Genomic DNA, 24,216 nt, shown 5'->3' on the forward strand with positions numbered 1-24,216 from the left:
TGTATCTTTGGAGATCTTTAAAACAGCTCGTGTACACATTGCTAGGAGGTGCAAATGCTTAGCACCTCTCAAAATCAGGCTGCTTTTATTTAGATGCCAGCATATAGAGTTAAGAGCCTATTTTTAAGTACTGTGAATTAAAATCATTATTTTAAAGAATCTGTCCTCCCTCATGCCCAAGGAGATGAGAAAACATGGTATTAGTTACTTTGTTTTAGTAAAGCAAAAGTGAGAAAGTGAGTTGTGAGCATCTGCACTGCTGCCCTGAGCAGGGTCTGTGGGAGACTTTCCCAGAGACAAGACCCCAGGAAAGTCCATGGACTGGTTAAAACATGTAGCTCTGAGGTGGGAAAGAGGAACATTCAACCCTTGGAACTGTATGATCTGCTTAGAAAATTATCTGGGTAGTTCTAAAGAGTAACATGGTGGCAGGAGTCAATCCTTACCAGAAAGGAGGAGAGGAAAGTTCCATGACTGATGAAACCAACATATCTTCATCATCCAATGTCAAAACAGAATAGAATTTTGATGGCTGGCTATGTTTGACTTTGGGCTATGACTAGAAAAGCATTTTCTCCAGCTACTTCCATTGCTTAATTATTTTCTCACAAAGTTACATTGGGAAGGAGAAGGATTTGTTAACCTGTCATCTTTGCATCTTGATATTAAGATAGAAAATAATCAAGAATTCTGTTATTATCTGGTCTGGAAAGGCATGCATTACAAACTCAAATATATTCTAGCTTTAAAAAGGTTTTGTGCAATCATGAAACTGCAGAGTTTACACAGGAGCTGCACATGGCAGTACACACCTGCCAAAAGTCTCCATCCAGTCAAACTCTGAGACATAATAGGTCATGCTCTGTCTCCTCTCATTAGATCCTGGCCAGTAGGCCACTGCTGGCAGTTCAGCCCAAAGGCCTTTCTAAACATCCAGAAAAGTTTTCCCTATTGAGTAGGATTTGAGTAAGAAACCCTCGGTGTGTTCTAATTTGACTTGAATTCCTGAATTGAAAGAATTAAATTACCTCTCCAAAATCTTCCGCCTTTTCTTTAAGGATTATGTTCTGCTCTTTAACTCTGGGCTGTGTGAATTCCCATACAGAAAGAAAAACATACTTATGAGACAAGGTTCCTCAGCTGATGTGAATCAGCAGAGCATCGTTGGGTGTCAGTGAAATCATGCAAGTTTATACATGCTGATTACTTGGCCCTTAACAAAACAAGATTTTCCTAGAGCTGGGTGTTTTGACTCTGTCAGATCTTTCAATCCACATATGGATCATATATATTTTTTTACTTATGCACAGATGTTTTAGGCCCTGGATAGACATAGTCATTTGGGTGCTGGCAGGATTCCTCCATGCTAATGTTATTCTTTTAAAAGTCAAACCAGTTACACTTTCAGACACAGCCAGTGACAAATACAGCAGCACAACTTTGCTCAGGAATGTACCACAAACAGAGAGAAAGAGGAAGTTCATATTGCTATATGATGATTCCCCCTTGGTATCACCACTGTAACAAGACTGCCATAGATAAATGTGTAATAATTCTGCTGTCCTGAGCCACAAATGGCAATTCTTTGGTTGCAGCAAACTCTTCTACTTGACTTCACTGCAGCTATAGGTGTCCTGATAGACTTAATTTATAAATATTTGTAGACTTCTCTTCCATTCTTACTAACTACCTCTCATGTAGCATCTAGAGTTTCTGCTGCAGAAAAAAAAAAGGGGCAAATATCTCAAGGTACTGATTCCTTTTTGGTATCAATGTTCCCTTGTCTGTGGAAAACAAATGCAAACCCAGTTGGGTGGGAAAACAGGCATTCTGCTGCTGTTTCAACCTTAGCCTAGGATGCCTTCAGCAACTGTGAGGCATTAGGAGAACAAGATTTTCAGCATGAGGTACTTTGAAAACCCTCTCCTAAGTTCTTTATTTATGGACTTATTTGAAAATGGCCTTGATTCCCAGAATATGAAGAAAACAGCCCTCCTTGTTATTTACACCTGGATCTTTAGGATTGGGCATCCTCTCCCAGGTAGAGCCTTATCAATTCATATGAAGGCACACTCTGGGATCTGAGGAACTCTGGCTTTGTTTGTGTTCTCAACAGTGGAGCAAGCCACATCATCTAGCCTGGACACAGCATTGATTAATTCCAACTCCTGAAGAGAATCAAAGCATCAAACATTACCCTCTCAGGGTGTCTCTTGGTTGTGTGCCCAAATACAGAGTTGCTCCTTTTCTCCCATTGATCACTCATGAAATATATCTCATCTGACTCTCCTTGAAATCCATGGGGGTTCTGTCATTAAGTCAACAGAAAGCCCACAGTTTATTATTTTTAATGTATTTCTTATTTGTTCAACCCGAGCATTCCTTTTGGTGTTTTCCGGAAAGTTCAAGAGGGAACCTGGTTCCAAAATTTTTTTCCATGGATTCCAACAGCCTCTGATTCCAACATCAGTTGGAGCTCAGAACTAGGCTCAGCATCCCTACTTCTCTGTTTTGACTCTGCTCAGCAATGAAGAAATGCAGGAAAGGGACTGGTGTGCAGCAAACAGCAGCACTTCTGCTCTGTGAATTTTTGCACGTTTTGCTATTTCCTAATGTTTGTTTGGATTTCGCATACTGCCCAGGCAAAATTAATTGCTTGCACATTTCTGAAAATTTAGTCCAATGATCTCTTTTTCTGTTTCCTGGAGTATGTAGGCTTTTGGCTGCCAAAAATAACTCCGGGAGACAGGTTACATGGAAGCTGGGATTATCCATGGAAAGTAATAGTGGTACTCTCATGCACGAAGAATGAGCAGGCTGCCGATTGTAATATGTTTAAAGGGTCAGCAGAAATCTATAAGTGGTCAAGAAACAAGACAAACATCGGCCACCAGTCTGATGGGAAAAGCAACATCCATTAAGTCCATTAAATTTAACATTGAAATCAATGTTTAAACCACAAGAAGTAATTAGTGTAATTCATATTACAGACCTTTGGATTTTTGAAACCGGGTTTAATTATATTGAGAAATGACAGCTTCATTTTCCTTCTATGGGTAGGTTACTACCATGTTCCCGATGCTTTTATTAGGGCTGGGTGCCGATATCAGGTTTTTAATGACATTAAGTGAAGTAGTGTTTCAGCCATTTGAGGAACAATAAATCAGGTTAGATTCTTTCTGAATGGAGACAACACAGATCAAGTGGCTTTTAAATAATTTTTCTTTATCACTGAGAAGTGGAGCTGTTCACTGGAAACAGCAGCCCATGGGAAAAAAAACACAGGTTGTAGAGTGTGGAGTGATATTTGGATTCTCTGTCTCCCTTTGCCTGCATCAATGGACAATCCATGAGCTACTGCTAAGCTCTGGAAAAGGTATCTCTCTAATCCTTTGCCAATACAAACTCCACATAACTTTTACAAGGTCTTTCATTAGCAGTCTCAGATTTGAAGAAAGATGGGGTGATACTGCATCTTCTGAGCTTAAAATCTTTCAATATTTACGCAGATGTTGAAAGGAGAGTAAATGTGGCCAAGAAGACACACAAAAAATATTAATTTTCTGAATATTTTCATTGCTGGTTTTGAGGAAAGTAAAATGTTTATCCTATTTCTATCTTCTTGATGTGCTTCTGCACACTTTAGTTGACTCTTCTTTCTTGAGCCACATTCCTTTGCTGGTTCTGTTTAATTTGGGATCTTTATGGGCTAAATTTTTGCAAAGCTATTAGTAAAGGTAAAGCTCGTGGAAAACCAGTGGTGGCTTCTCTTTTGGCTTCATTAATGCAAAAATATTGCATGGGCATGCAAATAATTTTTTTAAAAATGAATGCCTCTTGCCCTGGAACTGTTTCCTGGTTCCACCCTCTATTTGGGATAGAGGAAGGAATTTCATATTACTGAACAATGCAGAGAAATAGGAATGTACATACACAGCCTAAGTTTGTAAGTGAGGGCACTGAAGCCATGAGAGTGCTGTGATTCTGCTTCTGTGTACCTGCTGAGCAACCCAAAGCTCTGAGTCGGGAGTGTGTGACTGAATGCTGTGTAGAAAACCATCAAGGAAGGGGACTCCTTGGATGACTTGGATTATCTTGGTGTGTGGTCATCCATTTCAACTGATAACAAAAACAAAGTAAAAAAAATTAGGTAGCTTTAAATTGTTTGAAAATATGGAGCATCCAGCTGCTGCCTACGTCAGAGGAAATGAATTGCAAGAGATAGAAATTACATTATACTTTTTCACAGACACCACAAGGCTGTGGAGGTCCAGTCATGGTGGTATTTACAGGTTTGTCTTCTCCACAGTGCGGGTCAGGGATATGGTGGAGCAATGAGACCCAAGGAATGCTTTGCCAGGTCTTGGAATGCAAAAGATGAAGCTGCCAAATAAGAACCCAGGAAATTTAACAGGTATTACTGCAGAGAGGGGGATGGGTCATGTGCAGGAGCAGCACCATCAACAAGCCTTAGGGATGTTGGTGCAGAAGGCAAAGGAAAGTAGCACAGCAGTAGAAAGAAAAGGAGGCAGCTGTGGTATGATGTGGGATCATTCTGTCAACTCTTTGGGTGCAAAACCTGTCTAAACTGGTAGAGAAGAAAGCTCAGTATCGAGGGCTGAGCAGTACTGAAGGGCTCTGCACCAACAAGTGGAAACAGCAACCCTCTGTGGCACTCAGGAGCATTTTTCTTACTGTGGGGATTATGAGTGCAGGTAGGAGACCTGTTTACAGGGCATGGGAAAAGTAAAGAGGGAAGGAGAAGATTCCAGACCTGTAAAGAGATTTCCAGCACAGATTACTCTTTTGGGCATGTTGATACTGTATGGATAGATGTACACTCATCGTGCCCGTGCTATTCACTGAAAAAAATCATTCTCATGAGGGATTATTAGCTCAGGCTTGGTGCCAGTGCCATCACATGGCTTCTGTCAGATTGGAGCGTGGGCAGAGCTTGCTCATGGCTGTTTGCAATATGTGGTGTAAACATACTCAAAGAGTAATAGCAGGTGGTAGCAGAGGAGGTGGATAGAAAGGAAGACTTGGAACAAAAGATGCTAAGCTTCATTTGCTGTATGATGAGCCAAATTCATCATTGGTGTAACGCCCTGAAGTCAGTGGAGTTACAATAATAAAATTAGTCCAAGGAATCATATCTGTCCCTGGTGCTCCATGCAATGCCTTTGATCTGATGAGGTATAAGTCATGGCAGCATCTTCCCTGCTGAACTCACAACATGATGCCTCCAGGGTGAAACATCAGGGAAAAAACCTCACAATGGCCCTGGGAAGTCACGAGCTAAATTTTAAATGTACATTTCAGTTTGAAATCCTGGCAGAGTTTTCTTTTCTTCCTGCATATTTGTCCCAAATGGTAACAATATAATGAAATCTCTGGCCACACATTCAGTGCTCGAAATGGGATTAATTTCTTTCTGTTTGGCTAGTACAAATAACTGCACATGAAGAGTTTATGCAATAGCAGAGGGGGTTATTTTGTCTTGGCAATGGTTTTGTCTGGAGCGATGGAAGAAACTGAGGTAACATGAATATTGTGTTTAGCCTTCTTCATCCACAGAAGAAAAACCCAGCATTTCATTTGGTACTCCCTACTTATTAAAGTGTTCTTTTGCATTGCTTCCCAGCTTCAGCTCTGCATCCCAAGCAGGCCAAACACTATTCCTCTTACCTCATTCCTCCATCCTAAAAGAAAAACTCCAAGAAAAAGCTAACACAAACCCCAGAAATACTAACCAAATATCCCCCAAGAACGAAGTAGATTCTCTCTTTTTCCTTATTGAGTAAATGTACTTAGAGGTTGTATTGGTTAAACCATCCTCAGCTGCTTTACATTTACCTGCCTTGAGTGTGTTCAGTGACGTTGTCACAATTTACAGCAGTGAGAATCTGGCCCTCATTAGTAAAGGGTTTAAATAATACAGGGTCAGTCACCCTTCATGCCTGTGTGCTCTCTGACCCTGGGATTTGGGGTCTAGGAGGCTGAACTGGTTGTCCATTGGAAGTGATAAGTGGCAAGGAATGGGTACGTAGGGAGTTCTCTGCTGAGCAGCTACCCAAAAGCACATTTTTGGTGTTGTTCCATAAGAGACATAAGCTACTGTCTTTCTCTGCATCTCTACTCCCTCTTACTTGTCCTGTGGTGAAGAGGGATGCTGCAGATGGTAGCTTTGCTGTAAGAAGTTCTGTCTGTCCTCTGCATCCCATACTTATGGGAACAGGACTGTGTTTGGCACTGGTGCTGTCCGTGTGCCTTGGCACAACAGCTTCTGCAAGGCCACAGCCAGAGCTCCTATGGCAATATGGATTCTACAGGTATGTTCTCTGTGAGTTACTCTCTACTTGTTTTTGAACCTTTTGTAGAGCCTCAGCAAAGCTGAGTAAGGGAGAGATCGCCAAGCTGTTTAATTCCCACAAATGTGTGGGAAAATATGGAGCCAAAGAAGAAAGGAGGCAAAAGTCATACATATACAACTCTTTTTAACCAAGAGACCTAGAGGCCACATACCTGTCTGATCACAGAGAAATTAAAAAATTTTTATTATAATGTTTGCTCCTATTTATAAACTATCTGCTCTATCAGGGGACTCAAGCAGTTTAAGAAGCCACTGAGGTGCAATGTAATGTTCAAGTAAAATATCAGACAAAAGTAGTTGGGTTTTTTCCTGCTCTTGAAATTTCTCTGAGCAGATCAGAATGTGGTTCTGTGCTGGCTTTCAGTTTGTTGGTCTTTTGTGAATAGTTTTTTCCTATTTTTTCAATCCCACCAGGAAGTAATTTGATACAAGTAGCCCACACTGAGCAGCATGGCCTCACCACCACTGGGCAGATGGGTTATGTGTTTGGATGAGTGAGAAAGTAAGTGCATCTGGCTCAAATGTCACCTCTGAATTTCAAATTCCTTTCCTCTAACACCATCCGTATATGAGATTTGGAAATGCATTTTGCACAAGTTATTGTTATTCTGGTTCTTATTAGAGTTGTGTGGCATGATCCCAGACAAGACAGTGCCCAGTGTACTTAATTAATTAAGGTATGGACCTTGATAGATGCAATCTATTTGAGTTTATAACTGAGACAGGTAAGAGAAAAGGAGGAAATGGAAGCACAGAGGGGTAAAAGCACTTGGTCAAGGTCACATCTGTGTAAGTAAAACTTGATCACTCGAATGCTCATGGCAAGTAAATATGAAACAGAGCAGTCGGCCAAAGTAAATTCACTTTAAAACCTGAATGAAAATAATCAATAGTATACACCCACTGTGTCCCAGATGCCTGAATCAATTTGATAACAGTTTGCTCCCTTTTTTTTACTTATTTGTAAAGAAGTGGCTTGATTGCCAGTGTACCTAATTCCAGACATATGCCAATTCCCTAATGGTAATGGAGCTGCACTATTGCATGCCAAGACTGAGGCAGATACTCAGCTCTTTCCTGCTAGATTTCTCCCAGAAGATCTACAGTCAAATCCCTGTTTAACGACTATCAGACAAACATATGTGCTGCTTCGTGGATCCACTTTCCCTTCCGTGTAAACATGTAACAGGAGCTCGGTTCCTGCGCCGTGCTCACGGCAGTGTTTGTAAGCACACACTGCAGGCTGCGGGTAGCTACACCAGTCCAGTGGCACTCGGGTGCTGCCTGGGAGCCACTCCTGCTGGGACTTCTCCCAGGAGGGCAGGCTGCACCCAGGCCCTCTCCCAGGACCTGGCTCCACCAGCCACTGCCTGCTACAAGAGGCTGTGAAAGGTTGAGCTCAGCAGGAGATCTGTGGTCACAAAGAACAGCTTCCTATGGAAAATGTCTGGGCACAAAGAACATCTTCCTATGGAAAATGTGATGCTGGTGCTTCTGGTCTGTCAGCTCCAGGTGACTCCCCAGGCACAGCAGCTGGGCCTATGGGAGAGGCACAGAGAGAACTGACAGAGACAGGGGCACAGATTTTCTACCAGACACTGCCACAGCCATCCGGCAAAGGGGTCTCACTGTGGCACATACCAGGCTGCAGGGACAAACCCCAAAATACTATTCTGGCAATCAGATCATTGCCCCAATCAGCTGTGGACAGGTATATCAAAATCAGCGTGGTCTCTTTGCACTGGGTGACGATCAGGTCTATTCTACATAACCCTCCTTCTATAGGCTATACAATACCTTTGGACTAACTGATGATGTGTATTTTTAATATTTTTTCATTTCCTAATAGATTACATTTACCTTTCAGACAGTGAGTTTGGTTTGCAGTTTAGCTGTAAGGTCACTCTATTTCAGTTGGGGTTTTTTTTCCAAAAAGTACAAGAAATTGAATGTGTTTTAGAGTACTAATTATTGGTGGGACAAACACACCTTTCTGGAATTTATCTATCCTAGTCTACCACCTTAGTGCTGTAAAAATCTCCAGAGCATGTAATATTGTGAATTCATGATTGCAGGTCATTTGGTCCAAAACATCACCCATCAGATATTTCCTGCACTTAGTCACTATCAGCAGAAGAGTTATTCATTAGGTCTTTGCAAATTCATATTCCTTAGCCCCTCTTGCTAGATTCCATAGTGTTGCTTTTCCATCCTATTTGAAAATTAAGTCACCGTGTCAGTGATTCGTGTGGAAAATAACAACATGTGCACTTCATCCTATCTTGGCTGTGTTGCTCAGGTAAAGGAACACCCTTTGCTGAAAGCAAACCAAATCACGAAGGGCTATTGCAGAAAAGGGATATTTTTGGTACTAAAACTCCTGGGGAAAAGCCAGATATAGCCTAAGCAGTAGAAACTTGCTATGCGATGCATTTGACTTGCATGGGCATCTTCATTATTGAAAATTCAAAGAAAACTGTTTCCTCCTATGCTGGGTCTTCTATGCAGGGAATGAATAACCTATTCCTTGCTTCATTCACTTTTGTAACTGCCACTGCTATTGCTTTTTCCTGTAAGAAACCATGGAGCTGCATTTGGAATATTTACTGTGTAATTAAAGGGTATAAAATACTATCACTATAAGCATCTTCCCTGTTAAACATACATGGTCATAAAATATTAAGGGAAGCTAGATCGATCTATTGAAGATATTCACATACAAATGTGTTTTTTGTAGGTCACAGGAATTTATAAGAAAACTTACTGCATATTACTGAGCTCTGAGCTGTATGACCATTTCATATCCCTGTGGATATGACAAAAGTATGCTCATCAAGTTACTGGCACACAACTGAATTTTTTACATAGAAGAGTAAAACTTGGTGTTAAATAATGCCTAAAAGCAAATAGAAAGCACCTTGTCTCTTTCAAATGGCATCCTCCCAGGAAATGCAAAAAAATCAATATATTATAGTAGCTTATGATCTCATTTAAGTGATTCAACACAACAAAATTTCAATGACATTTCTTTCTTCTGTGGCTGTTGACTTTGCCTTTTCTCTCCGAATGACAGTACTAGATTTGGGGATTTTTTCCTTCCTTTCCTTAGGACCACGCTGTGGAAGGCAGCCTGTCCTGGGGAAAAAACATATGGTGTGTTAAGCTACTAGAGATTAACAGAAGCCAAAAAATTCATGAATGCTGTGGACTCTATAGCTCTAGTCTGGGGAGGGGAAGACCTGTGCCACATCAGGCTGGCTGCTCTATCCCCTGGGACTCGAGGGATTGTCTCCTACCATAGATGTCTGTGTTTCTGCCTAGTTTATCTTACATTTATTTTTCACAGAACAAAAGCTGTACTTTTCCTGTTAAATTACCCTATAGCTACATTATACAGGAAGTGTAGATGGCTTATACTTCCCAGTCATACCAGCTTTTATGTCTGTCTGAATGGGATTATTGCTTGGGCCTCCAGAAGATGTTTTACTTATTTACATTTGAGTTAAGCACTGATGATCCCCTCCTTATGGCTTCACTGCAAAAAGAAGGTGGTGGTGGCAGAGAGCAGATAAATCACAAAAGACACGCTTCATCTGCCTGATCTCTGGTCTCACTTCTGCCCTTAGAAATAGTGCTATAGTTCAAGTTTATAGCCTTTGTGGATTAGAAAAGCACCCTTATGTTGTTGAAAAGAGAAAATGTCCATAAACAGTGTTATTGACAGTTATTACTGTTGTATCACTGAAGACCAGGGCTCATTGTGCTAAGTGCTGTGCAAATGTATTTTAGAGGGTTTCCCTGCTATAAACAGCAATATTTTTGTTAGAAGCAGAAGGTCTTGTTATTCCTATGACTCTCTGCTCTGTTTTGCAGCTCAAGTAGCACATGGGCAGTCGTGCCTTAGTAACAGAAGAACCAACTTAAGACAGACATATTTCTGTCATGTGAGTATTTCTTTGTATCTTCTGCCTCCACCACATTTGGAGTTTTGCTGTCTTCACTCCAGGGGCAATTTGCCACACTCCATATTTCCAAAAAGTAACCAACAGAAGCAAACACAGTGAACAAACCTAAACAGGTTGAAACAAAAATCTGAGGTTTTCTTATTTGCAAAACAAAATATTTGGATCCACAGCTTTTGATCTTTTAGAATAAGTATGTGGCCAGATTAATCTGTGACTGACACATTTAGAAGGCACTACAGAAATAGTGGAATTGGCAGATGCCTATGATTGAATTCTAATCAGAAAACAGTTATTTTCTCTTTCTGTAGCTCTAGTCTGGTGATAGAGATTGCTCCTAACCAGCACCTACCTAAAGGCAGAAAGATGCTCTAAGCATCCTAGAGAGATGGTGCTGGAGAGCCCTGAAACATGAGACATGCTTTCTATCCCTGGGGTTTTTCTTTTTAGAACAAATTTTCCTTCTTCCCTTCCTTTCTTACACGACAACTCTATTTACACCTTGCAAACTCCTCGCCCTTTAGTTTTGGTAACAGAATTGCTGGTTCCTAGATCCATTCATGATCCAGGGCTCCTTTCAGTCCTTTCCAGCAATGCTACTACCTGGCCAATTATTTTATTGTGCTGACGCATCTTTTTCTTTTCCCTCTGACCAACTCTTATCTCACAACAGTCTCCACGTTTTCTTTGGTGTGTCCTTTTCAAAATGAAGAGTTCATAACTAGGTCAGCTTCAATAGGAAAGGTGAGTGTGGAGTGCTAGTCTGTGCTCAGGAGCCTCCTTGCCCCTTACAGAAAGACTCTCTCACATTTCTTCAAATTTAGTCTGCTTTTAATGGCCTTACTTATTAGTTGCTAAGCTGTTTTCTTCTGGAGAGCTAGAAAAGATAGCTCACATAGTAAGATGCTGGTATTTTCTGGTTTGGCACAACTTCATAATGTCTGAGTTTGTATCTTGTTCTTTTTGGTCGATTAGGACCACTTAGGAAACTTATTCAGCACTATCTATGTTTAAGAAATGAGAGCCTGGATGAGATTTCTGGCCCTCGAGCAAATTTTCTGAGTGCCCTTGGGTGACTCAGTTGCTTGTCTCTGTTTCAGCTCTCTCTCTGCCAAACTGATGTAATATTCCATGCCTAATATAGGTGCTGAGGAAATAAATTAACAAATGCCTGCAGAGCATGCAGATCATTGATGTATGGATTGGTACCCTTGAGAGACACCAGCAGAAAGCTTGTTGGGAACAGAGGCTGGCTTGCCAGCGTGGAGAGTGAGAAAAATCTCAAAGAAGTGGACAGGAGGCTGGTGAAAGGAAGTAGGAGAGAGCCTGGAAAAATTAGAGCTGATATAACAAAAGGCATTCATTACTTGCTACAGAAACTCTAAAGAATTCTGGCGTTTGGATGTTCCCTTCAAATTTGGACACTTGGAAGGCTTTAATCCACCAAATTTGAGTGGGAAGCCTAAAAGTCTAAAGAAAGACCTCCTGAAAGGCACTTGCAGACATACAGAAAAAAAAATCTATAGACATATAGATTAATTTAAGCCCTGAAATTAAATAAGCAATTAAACAAGCCCTGGAAAATGCCCACAAACATAATCTGGTGAAAAGCTACATTGTAATGCTTCCCGTATGAATTATAGTACATATACAATAACTGCCATGAATTCTGCAGGGAATGTGAGAATGTAGGCACCTATTCAGGTTGGAAGCAATAAAAAAGGAACCTCTAATAACAAGTGGATCCTAACATTTTTTTGAAATAACTAAAATAAGAAAGAGACTAGAGGGAATGAATTGCACAAGGAGCGGAAAATCCTGAACCCATGCTGGCCCAAAAGAAGTATCAGAAAGAAAGAGCTCCTTTAAGTAAAAAAACTCCCAAATTAGACCTTTGTCTGACCAATTCAATAAGAAAGGAACAAGGAATAAGGAAAGTCATTCAAATGTATTCATTAAGTTGCCAGAGAAATGCTTATTAAAGAAACTCTCATCTTGATTCCTTTTTTGGGGAGGAGGAAAAAGAAGAAGGAAGGGAAAGATTTTTTCCTTTTTTATTTAACATTAATTCTTCAGAGGCATTCTTCCTATTATTCCTTCTATTTTGACTTGCTGCATTTGAAAAACATGTTGTCTTTTAAATAGATTTATTCCTTTCAACAGCATCTGACATCTTTTGTCAGAAGTTCCTTCATTTTTCCAGTTTATTTCTTAACATGTATTTGTATAAGTGGCTTCCACTGTATTAATTGATGTGTTTGTGTCTGTTCAGAGCAAATGCATTCTCCTCACAGGGATTTTAACAGGCATTTGTTTAAGTGGGTTTTGCTTTTCTGTGTCTATTTCTGCTTGTTTTTCTGGTAGAGAAGGAGACATTACTAACATGCAACCGACATAATGAGTCCCATTAACTCCCAATTCAGCTTGCTTTTTGACCACCTCTTTTTAATGACTGTACTTTTCTTGACTGCAAAGTTTGGAGAATAGGAAAACTGTTCGCTCTGCTGGATTTTAATACATGTTTACATCCTTCTTTGCAGAACAGCACCACCTCTCAATTAATGTTACTCTTCGCCTTAAAAAAGCAATTGGAAATAAATAAATGTGAGCGTGGTGTTGGAAAAGTGTGGTATGAACCAGAATTTTTACAAAGGCTGCTGAGCATTTTTAGAGACTAAGCACCATTTGTGTTCTAATATTTTAAAGCTTTTCCATTGATCTCCTGTTAACTGAGAAGCAAGAATTAACCTCAATGACAGTGCTAGTAGCTCTGCAGTCTATTTTGGCCTGTTCTTTAAGTAAAAAGAGCAACCTAGATGAGAATTTTGTGCTTCACTGGATATTGAAAGATGAGGCAATAAACTGCTAAACTTGAGTAATCACACACTCCCAGAGGAATGCCTCAAATGGGGTTGGTCAAAAACCTTGAAATTCTAGCCTTCTGCACACTGCCTGGGCTTTAACATTTGATGAGAGTCATTATAGTGGGGGACTGAATACAAGTGTCTTCTGATTACAGACCTTCCATTAAAAGTTCCCACCAGTGTGCCTTTCCATAGAGAAGCGTCAATGGGATTAAAATCTCAATTCACCCCAGTCAATTCTCCAGTAACACGATTTCATTAGAGGCAGGCAGGGAGGAAAATGGACTAGAAAGCACTGAAACAGCTGGTGTATAAATTATAAAGTGTACTTTCTACTAAGTGAACACACCTTCCGCTCAGCCACATTACTAATTAATGTGTAGGGCAGCCGATTTTATGTAAATTGTATTCTTCCTCTCTCCTGTGCTTTGGTTAACAACAGGTTCTTCTAAATCTTGGAAAAAGAAAGATTATGCAAAGCTATCATCATATGAAAATAACGTATTAACATACTGCCTGTGAACTGTATCCAATCAGTTCCTTTTCACTGGCGTGTGTACAAAACAATTAAAATCAAATTTATATTGCACTTCTTTAATATATTCTGGCATTAATATAATCAACGAACAAGTGTTAAAAAGTCTTACAGGCCTATTCTACTTTAAAATGATATGTTTGTTCTCAGGGTTAGTGGATATTCTCAGCTTCTTTAAAAGGGCACTAAAATGAAAAGTTCTCAGCATACGAAGGCAGCTCTGGCAGCCATCGGTTCATGTGGAGCCTGTCTCATTCCAATGGCAGCCTGCTGTGTCAGTTTTCTTAGGTGGTTTTTCACTCCTGGACTTTGTCAGCTGTTCTCCATGTTACCTGCAGCATATTTTTTTTTAAATTATTGGGTTTTGCTGAATAATAGTTCATAAAGTTTATGAGAGCACTGAATTATCTGGACGACCCGCAGACGTGTTGTGCCATCAGCTGTTCTGGTGTCAGGCAAACACACACCTCCAGGAGCTGTCTGCATGCCTGCCAAGGCCCAGGATTTCACCTGGAGACTGAAGGATGGCTCACATGCCATCAGCAGATCCTTATTTTCCATGTTTCATGCTCTGAGGCTATGTTTTCCCTGTCTTCCTTGCTGCTTTTGGCATACTCTCGTGTGACGTGAGGTAGGAAGAACCAAGATGTTCTGTCACTGCTCTCAGTGCTAGAAGACCTAAGAACCCAAAAAGCTGGTGGGAGTAAAAACATTTGTGTTATTCACAGGGGTGGAATGTCTATCAAGAGGTTCTTTATTCTGCCATTGACAATATCTGCATTTCCCCAGGAGCAGTGCCTTGTCAAGCACCTCCAACACCAGCAACTCCACACTTCCTTGGGCAATTTTCCTCAGGGATTCTCTAACTTTGCTCTTTCTTAACACCTCCAAATGCAGGCAAGCTCATTTCTTGTCCTACTCACTAAGGACACAGAGGAGATTACTCTCTCCTTTGAATTTGCCTTTTTACTCATTTTGAGATCCTTTCCTCCCTCAGACATATATACAGAGACAAATGCTAGTGCCCAGCCAAGATGATTCTTGAAACCATGATCATGAAGCTGGAAATGATTGCTTTTCCCCTCCCCTGGCACTGCTGAACCTGCCTACAAAGACACATCCCTCTGAGGAGTCCAAAAAAGAATGTATTTCCTATGAGAAATAAATGAATGAGATCCTCATACCACTTCTGAGCCTTTTTCTAAAGCAAAACTACTTTTCATTGCAAGAGAAAAACTAAGCTGAGAACATAAGCTCACTTCAGTTTGGACCAGAGGATAGTAATAAACCATGGAGGAAATGCCAGTGTCTCCCCATTAAGTGACCCTGTGTCATCCTGATTTCCTAACAACGAATTTAGCCAGATAGAAAATGTGATTGGCATAATTCCCTTTTGAAATTGCAGATTTGAATTCTCGAAAGTATAAATGGCTGTGCATTTAAATATCCAACCGGTCAGGACAGAAACTGTAGATACTTCTAGGTTATACCAGGAGGGACAGAAACGTGCCACCTGGAAAAGCATAGATTGGGAATTTGGTACTAAAACACATTATCAAAAATGGCTTTAGACCTGTACCATTTCTTTTTCTCTTCAGCTCTTTGCAGCAAAGCTATGAAATGAAGGTGGGTGAGGAATGCAGAGGAGAGGAAAAAATGCTGGGACTCATTGCCAAGTACTTTCTTTTTGACCCTCATTTCCTCCCAGCTGATTTGGAGTGGAACCAAGCCAAGCAGCTGACTGACAGCGTACCTCATACTGCAATATTTTCCTGCTTGATGGTGTTGATGGCATAAATGGCTTTAGCAGAGTGGCCCTGAGCCCTGAGGCAGAGGACAGCATCACCTTTATAGGAACAGAATAGGAGCAGAGGAGGGGTTGCACATCTTCAGACAAAGAGATTCTTGCATTCCTGAAATTTTTAAGCAGGCTTTTTTTATGTTGCTGTAATACTTGTATCAGTGCTTGCTGCATTCATGGGAAATTATCCCATTTGTCTTCAGTGGATACTGCATAAGACTCAAAATGAGAAACACATCCATAAAGTTTGTTAGGATACAATATGTAATTTTTTTTGTGATAAGGAAAATGAAAAGATATTTGTGGTTACATTTTAATTACATTTATTGGATACACACAGTGTCTAGGACCTAGAATATCTCTAGCATGATGGAAGACAGCAAAAGAATGGGATTAGAGCAGGCAAAGAAGAGATCTCAGGCCTAAATGGTGATACAGAGAGGATAACCAATCGTAACAAAACCAAACTGAAATGGTTGACATTGTCTAGCTTTAGGGGATGTTCAGTTTCTTAGCACAAATTGCCAATAATAGATTTTAATTTCTGCATGTGTTCCCATAATTATTTTTGTTTCGAAGTAACTGTGAAATTGAGTCTTTTGCTTCTGCTGATATCAGGTCACTTCTGAAAACAAAGTGTATCTCAGAGAACAGCAATATTATTATTATTATTCAAAGGCTGCATGCTTGGGCAATTATGCAAACATTGTCCTACTGTCAGTCAGTTAAAACCTTTCCTAAAATACCTGGAAACCCTGAATTAATTAAACTTCTCATCTCCTCCTTTGAATGCCATCTTGCAAGGGGTCCACCTCCTGCCCAAACCCACTCCAAAAGTCCCCCCACCAGGTCACTTTATCATGCAGTTGTCCAGCTGGTTGCTGTTCTTCAGTGAACACTGCTGCTCCTCTAATCCCTGAGTAAAGCTTATATATGACCAGTCCTGCAAACTTTGTATGCTCTTTTAGCCAAAGTCAGCTCAGTGACTCACGTGTTGCAAAAGGTGGGAAATCCACTGCAAGCAGCATTGCTCCCCTGAAGAAAATAAGCACAGTTTCTGTGCCCTAACCTCAGACACATCAGAGGCTAATGTCCCCTTTCCATTATGTCTGGAAGTTTAGGAGCACAGTTCATTTGAAAACAGCTGGGAAAAAAAAAAAGCCTGGTAGGAAAAAAAACCCCACACAAAGTGTAATGATACTAAATTTAAGCAGACTTTTCTTTTTTTGCTCCCTAAGTACTCTTAATGGGAATAAATGGTTTATCTTTTCAGATCTGTATATTACTGCAGAAATATACCTCTGGGAAAAGGCTGCAGAAGTTCTGGCCACCATGTAAATCCCACACTGAAGACTCACTTGGGAAGAAGAAAAGACACAAAATGTTGTGATGGCTCTCTAAGTGGAGGTAAGTGTTGTCCTACACAAACACTAATGAGAGCAAAGCTAAAAGGTACCCAAATTTTGTTGCAGGAGCAAACTAGTGTTATGTCAGCCAAAGCCTTCATGATTTTTATGAAGGTGGAGACCTTTTCTCCCTTTGTCTGTTCATACTTCTGGGTAAACAGGCATGTATGAAAAAGGATGGCATTCATATCCTCTGTTTTGTGGCCTCCCCCTGGCTACACCCCATGCATGTGGTACTCAAAAGGGCAAGTGTGTCCCACAGGGAGGAGGAATATTCAGCGTTCCACAAATGGCTTTGAACCAGCTGCACATCACAAAACCACCCTGCAGAGCCCCTGGGCCTGGGTACTCTTGCTGGGACAAGTTCATCCATTGCTGTATGGGGAGTTGCTTAATTGATGCTCATTACTTCCATTTCCTACTGACACTGTGCACCCCGTGAGGCGCCGCTCAGGCAAGCGCCAGGGGCAGGGGGCTGAGCAGCTGCTGCTGCTTGCATGGAAGCAGAGAGGATGAGGGATGACAGTGCCCTCTCCCAGCACTGCTGCCTCTGTGGTTGGTACCACTCGTGAGGAGGAGCAAGCTGCCAATCTGACCCTCTTAGGCAGGGGGATGCACGTGCCTCAGCCACCACAGAGCCTTTGGCCAAAGAGGATGGCGCACTGCTGGCAAACTGCCCCCAGCAGGTGTTTCCTTCACCCCTTTGGGATCTCAGGCAACCTGTATCTTTTGTCTTTTTTTTACAAAGATTTGTGCTTGGGAGGACTTCAGCTAAAATCTCTCAAAAATGAGCATTTCCCTGTTTTAACACAAGCCATGTATTTTTCCCTTATTCAGGCTGTGTAGCCTGCATCTCCAAGGTGAGACAAGCATCCTTCCAAAGCCTCCAGCTCCAGTTCTGTTTCTTCAAGCACACAAGCTCCCAGGTGGACGTAGCCTTCTGGTTTATTCCTGATCCTGTGGAGGTCCTGAATCCCTGCTGAGAGTCTTGTTCCTATTTCCTTACAGATGTTCTTCCAGTTCTGTGCTGTAGTAGTATCCTCAGTTGTTAAAAAGGACCCATTATGGACTTTGGCTCCTGCAGGTAAATATGAAGTACTTTCCACTTAATGTCAACTTTTCCAGAGTACCACAAAAGCTATTAGAGGAATTAATCACCTTTTGATTTCCATGGGACAGCAGAAAATCTGTGAGAGAGAACTTAGGCAATGATATCTGTTATTATCACCCTTCTAAAACTCACTACTGCTGAGCGAAAATGAGCTTTGTGAAGGTAATCAATCACTGGCCACCACATGGGTTCCCTCAGTATAGCATTAAGGGTAAAACTCATCACTTTGAACAGCATCAACGCAGTTTTGTGTAACACCAATTCTCACTCACCCACTTCTGCAGAGGAGATGAAAAAGGGATCTGTTTACTCAGATACTCTGGCTTTGCATTTCGCCACTCCCAGTGCAAGTAATGACTTGCTGGACAACCTTTGGACTGGCCAGGCAAGGGTTTCCTTTGCTGCAAGAGGGCATGGAGCTCTCTGGTAGCTCTGCACATTGACTGAGAAGTCAGATAAATTATAACAACCAGCATCAAACCAAAAAAAAAATTATGAAAATAAATAACATAATATTACAGAAAGTTCCTTCCTTTGCAGCTGCCTTTAGTCAGGTAGTATGCAGTCAATTCACAGAATAAGAACTTATTTCAGAACATATTACATTATACCAGAATGTTGTGTTACCCCCAAAAACCCCTAAATAACTCCTCACAGAGGAAGTTTTAGGTGAGGGATAAACTCAGAGATGGTGGTGTTCATTGTGTTAGACTCTGCACATTGAACATTTGGCAACCTGGAGATGGAAGGTGTGGAAGAACCATGTTTGAAGGCAGAGTAGGTTTCTTGTTTGGCAGCACCTGAGAGCAGAGCTAAGGTGGTCAGGGCATTTCAGTCTGAGTCTGTCTTCTCTGTTTATGTGTATGTAAAGATGCCCAAGTGATTTCCATGGCACAAGCTTTGCAGGCATGCAGTTGCTGCATCCTGTCACTGGAGACTAAGGAGCAGTGGCAGGTCATCATAGAGAGAATTAGCTCATGTATTTTGACAGGTGAAGCTAAATAAAATGAAATAATTTGACAGGAAGTGAAGCAAAAATACAACAAAGGGATAAGCTTGCATGAATATCAGGTTACCAGAGGGGGGAGAAAATGAGGATGAGAAATGTATATACAAATAAATAAATAGAGATGTTTTTATAAATCTGTTCCAACCTCAGCAGTTTGACTAGCTCAGAGTTCCTTGTCTCTTGGCCTGTTTGGGTAAGGCATTGCTGCTATCTCAGCAAGTGCTTTCACTTCCCAACACAGTAAGGGGACTGCAAGATCTCTTGCCAAAATCTCTTTCACAGCTGACTGTGAAGTGACAAAGTAAGAAAGTCCACTTGAGTCTGGAGAGAGCATAAAATAGGAGCTCTAGGAATTGCAAGCTGCTCTTTTAGTCTCATTTCAGGCCCATGGACTGCACAGGTTTGTGGCCAAGAAACTGCTGATTGTGACTGCTGTTCCCAAAGGGAAGAAAGAGAAATGCTGTATGAGGCACAAAAGCAACAGTGGATTTCTGAGCATGTAGTCTTCTCCAGTGTGAGCACAGGCAGCTTTCTGTGCTAAGGAAAAAAGGGAAACTTTCCCCCTGGTATTACAAAGGGGCTAGGACTTTCTTCATAGTGTGCTGCTGATAAAAAACATAGCCAAGCAAAGCAGAAAAATTATCCAAAATTACAGCAAAGAAATGCATTAGAAGAGGAAAAGAATTATAAGCTACACAGGTGGCATGGAAAGCAACAGTGGCGTTTTCTCATTAAAGATGCTGATGACATAAAAGGGGAGAAGGCAACATGTCAACACAGCTGTAAGTGGTCACAGCAGTGAGGGCTGGCCTGTTTCTGAGGACCACTGCAGGGATCCTCAGGAACAGCACACAGATGTGTGGCAGTAGCCAGCCTGATCAGGCTGCACCAGCCTGCAAGCCTCCAGCCAAACATCCTGCCTTTTAGTGCTACATGTCCCCTGGCTGCACACAGCAGGCACGGGCCATCTGTGAGGGAATAGCATCCTGCCTGTGCCTGGGGGACCTGCCGGACACAGGCTGGCACTGAGTCAGCTCAGGGTGACAGGGTGACAGCGCCAGAGGCGACTGGGAGGTTTGGCTGTGCTACCCTGATACCCAGAGCCCTGGGAGGTGGCCTGAAGAGGCACAGCCTCCTGTGGCAGTGGCACTGAGATATACAGGAGATGGGCTCTCCACGATGAGAGCAAGTGGGAAGGGCATTTGGCACTGAGGAAGAGATCATGGCAAAATGAGAAGATAGTTTAATGTTGCATGTATTTAGACAGGTAAAATTGTGATTTGGAGACCTGAGCAGAGACTCATAATCTTCACAGGTTTGTTTTCTTTCAGAGGCTGTTTTTAAAAATCTATTTTGTTCTGAAAATATTGTGTGTTTAAGCACTTTGTTGTTATTCTTGCTGTTTAGACTTTGTTATGGATGCACAGGAAAAATCTGCTAGTTATCTACTGTACTTGGATGAATTGTTATCTGATGCTAACACGAAATGTAGGCAGAGTCCTGCAGGAGTCATCCCTTGCTCTAAATGTGTAGTCTTATAGCTTCAAAATGTTTCATGGCTCTCAGAGTTGCCAAGATCTTTTTCAAATCTGAACCAGGTGTGAAGCAACAAGGTAAGGAGGTGCACTTGAGTCTAGAGATTAAAATAAGAGCTCTAGGAATGGCAAGCTGCTCTATCACTCTCATTTCAGGCCCATGGACTCCACAGGTTGTGGCCAAGAAACTGCCAGAATCCAACAGTTGGCTAAGTTTATACCTGTGTGTGCTATCAAATTTCAGCTATTGCTGGCCAGATTGTGTAGGAATGCAGAGATGGGAAAGGGAGTAATTTCTGTCAGCCAGGGTAAACTAACATCAGACATGATTTTAAAAATAACACCACTGTGGAATTTGCCTGATACAAACCTCAGTCTCATGCTGATGTAGAAACACTATGTAGCTTCAGGGAAATAAACAACCAACTGCCCTTAAACGTGTTCAACATAAAAGGACTTTGCTATTCTGCCCTACACAAATAGGCATTAAAAAAAAGGACACTTACATGGTAAGGTATTACAAAAATATCCACTTTCAGAATCTGTTGTCACAGCTTGACTTAGCTGAGAGGTATTGGTATTATTTCTCTTCAATTGTTTCAGTTCAAATGCTTTAGACGTTTATCAGAGATATTGATGTGGAATGCTTATGAGTCAGGTGGAAGATCCTACTTAGCCTCAAACTTTAGGCCAATGGTCTTAGCAAGTTTGTTCTTGAAATCCAGACAGGACAGGCCTTGTACTTGACAAGGATCTACCCTGCTGTTACATCTATACGTGGATTGGTAAACTAGAAAAGTGAACAGCATAGGAATTTTAGATTTAACCTGAATTCTGCTCTGTCATTTAAGGATCATTTTGCACCATGTCCATGCATTTGAGCAGAAAATTAATGGTTAACTTTGCAGCCATTCTTGTAAATAAACCAAATAGACCTCCTTTCCTCCTTTCTTTCTTTTTTTTTTACAGAATCATAAATCTTGCAGAGAAAGGAAAAGCAAGGACAATAAAGATATATTAGGTCCATATTTTCAGATATTCTAGGTGGGCTTTTGCTGTGTGGGAGCCATAGAAACACACAGACCTTTCTTCCTCACCAGCAGAGCTATACAGCCGGAAGCAAGGCTGATTTCAAACCAGTTTTTGCCTAAGACTGCTGGTACCTCCAACTGAGATCTGCTGGAGGGTGCTGGCTTAATTATAAAGTATCTTCCCTCCAGCTGCAGAGCACTAATCTTGATTCTCCATAATCCAGCGCCTTTGTTTGGTTACAGAAACTATCTTTTGGATCTTTTGGAGTTAATCTAGCCCTGACCTGAGTCACACAATGGATATACAGTAGTCATGGAATGCATTTCATGTTCTTAATGTGCCTAGCCAGGACACCTACTCTTTTTGACACACCTGTCTGCAAGGCTGCCAGCCAGGGTAAAAGTGACTTCAGTTCAGCTCCCTGGTGCTATTTCAGCAGGGCAAGGGGTCTTACCATGTAAATTTTGTCAATCAGGAAGTGATTTTTCTTCCAAGGGAAGAACATTCCGTAGCAACAGTCTCTTGGGGACATTCCTCCCAGGAGCATCATGTTGTCAATACAGGTGCACTTCTGTGCCTCAATGCATTGATCAGTCCCTTTTCTGGATGGCAGCTTCTCCTAAATCAGTGGCTGGTGGGAAGGCTGGACAGGGCCCTAGGTGAAGAGTGCAAGGCAGGCTGTGCTCTGTGTTAGCCATGATCCAACTGCTCCTTCCTCAGTTGTGAAATAGTGCTCATCTCTCACTCACTCCACAGCCATTACCTGCAGGCATTCCAGTTCTCTATGAATTGTAAGGTCTGTGGCCCTGAAAGGGTATTTCAACATTTGGAAAAGACTTAAGACTAAATTAAGCAGCACAGTGAAAGGATTAAGTTTTTCCAGAAATTCCTGTGACTTCTGTAACATTTCTACCTTTACTGCTTAGACAAAAATAGCTTTTTAAAGTTGAGGAACTTCTTGAGGGTTGAATGTGACAGAACTGAGGAGAAAAGGAACATTCTTTTTTTCCAGAAGTTTTTCAGGATTCTTTCCTTGTTCTGTACAGTAAGTGTTTAAAAAAAATCACTGAAATATATATTTTGCTTAATGTGCTATAGATTTGTCACTAGTTTAATTAAAATCTGAAACTACTGCTTTTATATTATTTATAAAATTTCTTAGAACACAGTATCATAAATGAAACTGATTTGATCCCAAAGTTCTACAGGTCAAGTTGAGGGCAAAGGGGCCCTCATGAATTTGGAAATTTTGAATGAAAACAGAGGATAGGTATTTATTGTTTTAAAAAATAATTCCAGCTCTCCCATATCTCAGGCACTGAGGCCATTATAAAGGAGAAGGAATTTTGGTATGTAAGTAGCAGATAGTGTTTTGCAAAACTACTCTGGTGTAATATTAAAATCTTAAAATCCATACACCAGAACTGCTTTCTCCCCCCAGTCCACACTGTAATTTTCAAATTTATGAAAGTGATGAGAAACTTCAACCCAAGGTAGGAGAATTCTCTTTTGGAAACCTAAGTCCTGGCTTGTATTTGCGTTAAAACCTTTTCACATTACCCTGCAATGTAAAGTGTTTTTAAGTTTGTCTAGTAAAACCACGAGGTTGATAGCTGCTTCTCTCCACTCATCTGCATTTAGGGATGACTGTGGTTTTAATGAAACAGAATATTCCAAATACTAATGGATCTTAAATTGCTTATTCTTACCAAGAGGTACTCCAAATAGCACATTTGCTTCAAGTATGTGATATAAAGTGATGAGTTAATTCATGTACTTGTGTCAATTGCTTCAAGATACTGAGAATTAGCTGCATTAGTGATATGCCTTTTTTTTTTTTTTTTGCCTTGTGCTTTACATATGAACAGGAAAGTGCATAGGAATGGAGATCAATTAAGACTCTACTGAGCAAGGAGAGGAGAAATCTGGTGATGGTCCTACAAATGTCATTGACAAGGTTAGTAAGCTCTTTCCTTTTGCTTTTTCTTGCTATTCCTTGTACTTAGGCTTGATGTACTTAAGTTTTTTGGAGTAGTCTGCGGCAGTGAAATTTCTGATTGCAGTGAATTAACCAAGAAGAGTTTGTCTTCAGGAGAGCCACATCAAATGGAGCTCAGAAATTCCTCCCAGTGACCTGCACCAAAGCAGTGTTCAAGCTGCCCCAAGGACCTCTTCTCTGTTTGGACTCCCAAACCCACCAGCATCATGTCCTGCAAAAGCGAGAAAAACGTGGGGACAAATGCACATCCCTGATACATCAAACTTCCCTGGAGATCAAGGGCCAGAGCACAGTGTGATTCCCCAGCCTCAGGGTTCCTCTGAAGTAGAACAGAGCAACAGGTGGCAGCTGTTAATGTGCTGAATGTGGCTTCCCTCTGTGTCCGGCCATGGAAAACAAAGCCAGCAAGCGGATCCATGCCAAACACTTTGCAAGCATGGAGCTTACACAATTGGGCTCCACCCACATGCCTCACATGGGAATTTTCTCCCTCACCAGCTGGGTTAAGATCACAAGATGGAAAAAAGGAGAGGGGAAAAAGAAAAGAAAAAAAAAAAAAAAAGAGCTGGAATTGTTTTCTTTCCATTGT

At 41.2% G+C, this 24,216-nt stretch overlaps 1 long non-coding RNA gene and 1 pseudogene across 2 annotated transcripts in view; both read left to right on the forward strand.

Annotated features, from left to right (window-relative positions):
• Nucleotides 1-10,414, forward strand: part of LOC146436698 (uncharacterized) — a 243,495-nt gene extending 233,081 nt beyond the window's left edge. Inside the window, exon 4 of the long non-coding RNA XR_014852758.1 lies at nucleotides 10,247-10,414. This is a non-coding gene — a long non-coding RNA (uncharacterized LOC146436698). The remainder of the gene's footprint in view (nucleotides 1-10,246) is intronic.
• Nucleotides 10,415-16,791: 6,377 nt separating this feature from the next.
• Nucleotides 16,792-24,216, forward strand: part of LOC146436699 (uncharacterized) — a 19,110-nt pseudogene continuing 11,685 nt past the window's right edge. The window contains exons 1-2 of the transcript XR_014852844.1: nucleotides 16,792-16,942; nucleotides 17,779-17,921. The product of XR_014852844.1 is annotated as an uncharacterized LOC146436699 (transcript). The remainder of the gene's footprint in view (nucleotides 16,943-17,778; nucleotides 17,922-24,216) is intronic.

This window comes from Lichenostomus cassidix, chromosome 5, assembly GCF_008360975.1.
Source record: "Lichenostomus cassidix isolate B80296 chromosome 5, HeHo_3.0, whole genome shotgun sequence".
Classification (NCBI taxonomy): Eukaryota; Metazoa; Chordata; class Aves; order Passeriformes; family Meliphagidae; genus Lichenostomus; species Lichenostomus cassidix.